Source organism: Typopeltis vanoorti, chromosome 9 (assembly GCF_054136105.1).
Source record: "Typopeltis vanoorti isolate ZY-2024b chromosome 9, IOZ_Tvanoo_1.0, whole genome shotgun sequence".
NCBI lineage: Eukaryota > Metazoa > Arthropoda > Arachnida > Uropygi > Thelyphonidae > Typopeltis > Typopeltis vanoorti.
The window spans coordinates 80,825,274-80,833,548 of NC_143557.1; positions in this window are offsets into that span (position 1 = coordinate 80,825,274).

Sequence of the window (8,275 nt, forward strand, 5' to 3'; positions counted from 1 at the left end):
TTGAACACTGTCTTGTATACAGCTAATTTAGTGTTCCAGCTAATTTCTCTTATTCCATATGAATTTATTCATTTGACTTCATACCATAGCAGCTTTGTTGATTATGTTATCTATTTCCACATTGATTTACCATCTTCGGTAAAAATCGTGCTCAAGTAGCTGAAATGTTTTACTTGTTCGACAGATTCTCTGTTCACTACAGTTGACATTTTCAAACAATTCAGCCTATTTTCATTTTCTTTGTCTTTTTATTGCTGACCTTCATACCATATCTATTACAACAGTTATTCAATTTAGTCAGGGAATCTTGCAGATTTGTAGTGGATTTATTTAAAAGTATGACATTGTCCACATAAAGCAATGAACTGACATTAACATCTCCAATTTTGATATCCTGTTTAATGCCACTTTCCTTCATGTGATCCATATAGATAACGAATAACAGAGGGGATAATATACATCCTTGTCTCACACCAGGTTTAACATTAAACCATCTTCCTGTACTTTCTTCAATTCTAACTGCTGACTTACAACTCAAATAAGGACTGAGTATTGCTTGATATAATGTAATGCCCCATTGACACCGTATAACTGTAATGTATTGAATAGCTTCCCTCTTGGAACCTTATCGTATACCTTTTCCAGATCGAGAAAACTTAAATACAGATCTTTGTTATATTCCCATGCTTTCTCAACTATTTGTCATAAAGTGAAGATCTGATCCTGGAAGCCTCTATTTGGTCTGAATCCAGCTTGTTCCTCACCAAGGTTTTCTTCCACAATTCTTCTCTACCGTTTCTCAAGTATACTTTCATAAATCTTGTCAGGAACACTCGGTAGGGAAATACCTCTGTAATTCTCGCATTCAATTTTATTTCCCTTTTTATATATGGGTACTGTGAGAGCTCTACTCCAATCATCGGGTAATCGTCCCTCTGTCCAGGCTTTCTGAACTATGCAGTGCAGCCACAGTAAGACTTTTATACCACCATACTTTAATATTTCTGTTCGAATATCATCTACTCCTGCTGCCTTTCCGCATTTCAAGCCTTTGATAGTTTTTTCTACTTCAAGTATGGATATGTATTCCTGACTGTATGCCTGTTGAGTATATTTTACATCTGTGCTATCACGTTTTGTTTCATTTAGCAATTTTTCGAAGTAATTATTCCATACTTCAAGGATATCTTTTTCTCCCATTTTCATGTTCCCTTTATCATCTCTAACTCCTTTAACCACACTTTTTCTTCCATTTCAAAGCTTCTTCTACAACTTCCAGAATCTTACCACCTTATTGATATTTAATTTCTATGTTCTTGCCAGTCTTCCCATGACTTTTGTTAGCTAAATACTGTGTAAAACTAGTTTTACACAGCGTTTAGCTTTCTTACATTTGTCTCTGTATTCTCTAAGAGCACAAACTCACTTATTTGCCAGGAACTTTTGATATGCTTTCTTTTTTTTCCTTCACTGTCTCTTTAACTTCCTGTGTCCACCATGGAGTTCTGATTCTTCTATCCTTGCAGACAACCTCACCACATGCATCTCTGGCTGAATCCATCTTCAAGGCTTGCCATTGAATCTCCAAGATCGTTATTCTACATCTTCCCCCACGAAGTGTTATATACTTGTTACAATGCTGCTGCATCATTTGCAATCCTCTGAGAAAAAGTCTTTCCCTTGTTACACAAACCAGTTCTCAGTTGCAGATATAACTTCATCATGTAAATTTTGTTCCTTTCAAGTGTTTCTTTAAATTTGGGAATAGGAAATAGATGGCACCAGGTCTACCAAATAGGGTGGGTGAGGCTAACATTGAAAACCCAAGTTATGTATTGTCTTTTGGATTTCATTAGCAGCGTGAGCAGGTGCACTGCCCTGCAAAAGCAACATGCCTATGCTCAATTTCCCGTGGCGTTTTTCCTTCACTACCTCCAATTCCCTCAGAGCTGTTGAGCAAATTCCTGCTGTAACAGTTTCACCTTTTTTTGAGGTAATTGGTATGGATTACACCATCCATATTCCAAAAGACATATGGCAAAAACCTTCCCTGCTGACTTTTTGGATTTATAACTTCTTTGGCTGCAGAGAACCCTTGTATCTCCACTCCATTGATGGTTGCTTGGTCTCTGGGTCATAGTTATGAAGCCATGTTTCATCAACAGTTACAATATATAAGCTAAAAGATTTACAGCTGATTTCTCGAAATGATCCAAAATCCCGTGAGATGACATATACATGTTCTCCCTTTTGGTCAGCATTCATTTGAGGACCCACTTTGCTGAGAGCTTCTGCATGCCCAGATACTGGCTGATTTGACCCAAACTCATTCCCTGGATATCCAGATTCTTTGCAATGTTTTTGACTGGTGTTCACCTATCATTAAGAATCAATGTTTTCAGGTGTGATTGCCGCACAAGGTCTTCCCGACCTGAGGCATGTTGTCTCAGGATGTTCAGTTTTAAACTTCGCCACCCATCTGCTAACTATTGGATATGCTGGGGCACAGTCCAATAAAGTCACATACAAAGTTTGGTGAATCGCAGTCACAGACGTTTCTTGCAGCATGAAAAACTTGATGGTCCACATCTGTGTTGTCTTTCAATTTCAGACAGACCTTTTTCAGCCTTTGCCTTATCATTTATGATCAACACAAAAGAAATTTTTTAGTACAGTAATACCCCAACTTACACGAATGCGGAGTTATGTGGTTTCTTATATGTACACATTCCCTTCCCGCTCACCACTAGCCGTATCTTTCCGACGCCAGCCGCATTCGCCAGTGTCACACATGCTGTGAACAAGCACTAACATGTTTCAGTGGTCTCCATTCATACACCATTTTTATAGTCTACAAACCTTGCGATTGTTTAATGCTATGTTCTTGATAAAAATTTTATCATATTATTTTTATGTGTTAAAATGTCATCCAAATTGTTTAATGCTGTGTTCTTGATAAAAATTTTATCATATTATTTTTTATGTGTTAAAATGTCATCCAAAAGAAGCAAGTCCAATTCTTCTATGGCTAGCATGAAAAGAAAAACATTGACTTTGGAAACAAAACTCAACATTATTACAGATTTTGAAGGCGGAATGAAAATTTGTGAGCTAGCAAAGTTCAATCTACAGGAATCCACAGTAAAAACAATCATAAAAGAAAGGTTTACAAATTTTGGAGGACATAGATTCTAACGAGGAACGAATTGCAGCCACAAGGCAAGGAATAAAAAAATCATTAGCTTGCTATGAAGAAATTTTGCATGACAAGAAAAAGACATTATGCCGTCAGATGAATCTATTATTAGATTTTATGAAACCATCAACATCGAAATAACTTTCTTTTTATGTACGAAAAACTACAATTATGATTATATTTCTTAAAAAATATAGGTGCTTTTGTAAACCTTTGGTCCCACTTAACTAATATTTTGTATGTTTGTATATATAAATTACATACAAAATTATACCCCAAGTTACGCGAATTCGACTTATGCTCTTTTTGTTGGTCCCACCTACCGCGTAACTTCGGGGTATGACTGTACATGACAAACAGAGGACTAGGGGATCACACATGGAAGCTGTGTAATGTGGTCAATAAAAGTATGCAAACCAGATTTTTTTGCTTGGAGAGTGGTGATTGAGTAGAATGGATTGCCCTGACAGTAAATGAGTTTAAGGGGATATAATAGGTATTGTGTATATAAAGGTTAGTATGGGTATCCTTCAATGAGTCTTCTGAATCCATGGAGATACCTGCATAATAATGTATATAATTAATTATTCACCATTTGTTCATAATTGTTTTGCTTCTGTTGCGTGCATTTATGAGTTTGCAATTTTTATTTTTAAATTATTAATTACATATATACGCTTAACATTTGGATTGGTAAGAATCACCTGTGAAGCATTTTTTACGCTTCTGAGTTCTCGAGACTGTATTTTAGAATTAACTGCAAAAGTTCAAAAAGGTTCCGTACCCCACCCCCAAAGCTATGCCACTGATTGCACTAGCACTCCAATTCTTATTTGTGTTTAATTGTATCTCAGTGTAATAACATTATTTTAGGAATTATAGACAAAAGCCTGGAGCATTAGTTTTACTTTTGAAAAAACAAAGATTATGTATAAATTTTTCAGTAATAACTATATTGAAAGTTATATTTTAGTAAGGACAAATAAAGTATCTGTATTTCCTCAATCTGTGTCATATGAAATTCCATAGGCCAGTTATTATCTTGGATACCCACTGCTGGATCAATTCAAATGTCTCTCCATTTCCTTGGAACTCGGGTGACTATATCTGCATACAGTAGTACAGATGTGGTCTTAAAGCCATTAGCAAACCAAAAGAAAACATGCAATTTACAGACATAAGACACTGGTCTCATAGCTTTTGCTGCTTATCAAGAATAACTTTTTCTTACAAGTTAATGTTTTCTCTAACAATGCAGTGACAACTACCTTGGTGATATGGTCCCTAAACTTTAACTCTCTGTTCACTATAACCTCCAGGTCTCTATCTTCATTGACTACTTGTAGCAACTTCCCATTAATACAGATTGACTTTCACTATAAAAGCTCTTGAAAAGTTTCAATCAAAGTCCTACAAGTAGAATGCTATGCTAAAAGAAATTCACTATAACAAACCATTTCTGTGATCTCTATAAATGTGCTATAATGGAAGTTGATAGTAATACTCTGCCTCCACTGTTCTCTGTTTGGAATCTTATACTGGGCACATTGAACATATTCTGTTATCAGTTATGTCCCATATTACTTTTCCCATCATCAACAAATAGCTGGATATTATTCTCTTAGTGGTTGTGCGGCAGAACGTGGGGGGGGGGGGAGGTTAGAAGTTCTATTTTATATTTAAAATAGAACTTCTCTTAAACTTATTCACACTAGATGTAATCACTACTTTAACAGACAAACTGCTCCACTAATTCACAGGTCTGTGAGAGCAAAATCTAGCTCTTACCCCTTCCTTAACTGCACACAAACTTAACTTGAGCAGATGCTCCCTCACCCTTACTTCCATATAAATGAAACATTTTTGACTGATATCCTATAATGCGCTCTCAAAAATTTATGGACCTCTATCATATGTGTCTGCAGTCCACATGCTCTCAATCCATTCTTGTAATCTATATTTCATAATCCTGATATCATCTTTGTAACTCTTCTCTGCATCTTTCCACAGTTTTTGATATCTGTCAGTCAGCCACTCTTATCCACATTACTTTATAATCAAATCCCATATTCTCCAATTTATACAAGTCTTCAATGCTGTATCCTGTTAAAAATCTTAAAATCTAAAAGCATCATGGTATATCCATTCCCTTTGTCTAACTGAATGATAATATTATTATAAAATGTGAGCAAGCTGATGAAACTTCACCTTCTCTTACTAAACCTGTGCCATTGTTTGCAAAGAAATAAATCTTTGTCCACCCATTGCTCCTTATAATTTTCATAACCAACATCATTCTTATGAAAACCATCATCTTTCTTTTCTTAATAAGATTACACATCTATTTTTCTATCCTATTTATTCTTCATAAGCCAGCGACACATTCTGATATTCCATCTAAGTATTTTTTAAATGTTTCCCATGCATTGCTAATATCCTTTCCATCCAGCAATGATGAGAAGGATAATGGCAAAGCATGGGACAAAATTGGTATGCTCCTCAGATGGTAATAATTTGCTGCTTTGTAGTTCAGCATATAACCTTTTCTGAATGGAACATACAAAAACTTAGCCACTTCCCAAGTCAGTACAACATGATCATGGTCACCAACTGCAGGCAGAACAGTGATGTCTTTAATTAACCCCCCCCCCCCCCCCCGACACTATAACGAGATCTTCTCTAGTTCCTTCTGTCACATGCTGCTTGAAATTGTCTCACAACAGTCCATAAAATTCAGTTTAATTTTTATGAGATTTCACTGCCATCCAATCAATCTTCGGATAATTAAAGTCACTAATGATGATTAGTCATTTTGCACCCAGCATGTTTATTTAATAATGCATTTCGTTTTCAGCAGCGGGTGATCCACTAGGTATGTAACAACGCTCCAATACATATTTAATCTTTTTAGACCACTTCACACCAGATCACTTCAAACTCATTGCCACATGGATCATTCACTAGTTCCAGCCGTGGCCTTCCATCCTAACTGGACTCAAATAATCCAGTATCATTAGACGGATGCCCTTTCTTTCCTGTCTATCCTTTCTGAAGTACCCTTTACACTCAATACAGGTTATAGTATGCCCACAGATTCGAGACCCTTCGACACTTCTGTGCATGTCAACAGAAGGAGAATCCATTCCGATAATAGGGTAATCAATCCGTATTGTGGGATGAATTGTTTATTATTACACGTCGGAAAATTAACTTCTCTTTTATGATCATTGTAGTTTTTAAAGTGGTAACTATTTTGCTTGTATAACAGTTGGAAAAATTTACCTATAAAGCAGGTGATTTTGCGTGTTGGCAAACAATTCATACGTCCTTCATTTCTTTCTCCTTCAGCATGAATCGATTATTCTTGGCAAGTCTCCAAGTGAAGATCTCTAAAGCATGGGCATACAATAGTTTATCTGTCTGTTAACCAAGTTTCATTAATACCTCCAACATGAGGTCCTAATGTTTTCACCAAGGCAACATACTCCACCCTTTGTTTCTGATACTTGGGCATTCATGTACAGACATAAGTTACTTGTATGCTTTTTTTTTTTTTTTTTTGTAGACCAACTCTTGTAGTTCTGTATGACCCACTTGGACAACTTGCAGATCTCACATTCATATCTAATGCTGACATCCTTGCACTTGATTAATAAGTAAACTGACAAACACAATTGTTTTTTTTCCCCCTCAATCATTTCCTTGCTAATGCACATTCCTCAGTTGCATAACATGGTTGCTCTTTCACACACACACATTCTCACCATTCCTCCCATCATAATCTAGTTACCCTGATTCTGTGTTAGGGCTTAATAATTTTTCCAGACTCTTGATACCAAATGCAAGTGTTGGCCATTCATCTTATACAAATCCATTTCTTTTCTGAACACCATGCCACACATCCAAATGCTCACACACACATTCTACAGTCTATGCATCAAATCATTTGACCTTCTACTTAATATCTAGATAATATACTACAGATAAACCCCTGTTTTATGTGGGAAATGCATTCCAAGAAATCTGAATAAAAGGTGTGTGTGTGGGGGGGTAACTGTTTGCTTTTGACTGTTTTTATTGATCTTGAAACAAATTATTTTTATTCAAAGTACAAACAGATAATTGTATTTTGAATAGAAATTGTTAGCTGCTGGATAATTGAAAGTTGGATAATGTTGCTGGATAATGTGTAAATAGGGATTTACCCATATTTTCACTTGCCCACTGTTACTTCTTCCAACAGTCCTTTCATACCTTCTCTCATACTGTATTTATCACCAGACAAATCATTTGTTCCCACCAAAACTAGCATCTCTTTTACTATTCTTTTTTGCTTTTCAATTACATTTGTAAAATTTTTTATTTTAACACCCAGAAAACTTGAAATAATCACATGGTCATCAATTGCACATTTTATGACTGAATCTCCGTATCCTTTTTATTTTATAATCTATTTTACCTACCTGATCATCTTTATATGAAATTTTTGTTTTTCCTTTTATCACTTATCCTTCTGATGCCTCTCTAATTGCTTTTCAACCTTTTCTAATTTCCATGTTGTCCATCTAATGATTTTCTTTTGGCTAGATATTTCCAAAGTTAATTCATACTCAATTAAGTCACTTCATAATTTCACTAGCATTCCTCCTTGTTGCTCCTCTATTGTTCTGGTGAGGTTTTAGCACCATTTTACAGTATTACTTTAATATTAATATATTCAAATAAAATATCAGTAAATGTATCAAGCACCACAAATACATGAAAATCAGTAATAACATAATTATTCTAAGAAAATAACACCATAAAACAGATAAAAATCACTATCACAGGAGAATTAAACACACTGACCTTCCGCTATACAACCACAAAGGCAGTCACATTATGAAAGAAAGTAGCATTAGGCTTGACTGATATACTGAACACAGCTCTTTACTTCATTCAGATATTATATTCTTAAATAATTCCAGTACAAATCTGTAGGATTCTTGATTTAAACTGAATAACTGCTGTAACAAAGAGGAATGCACCTACATTTCAGCTAATTAGGCACAATTTTTTTTATTGAAGATGGTAATTTAA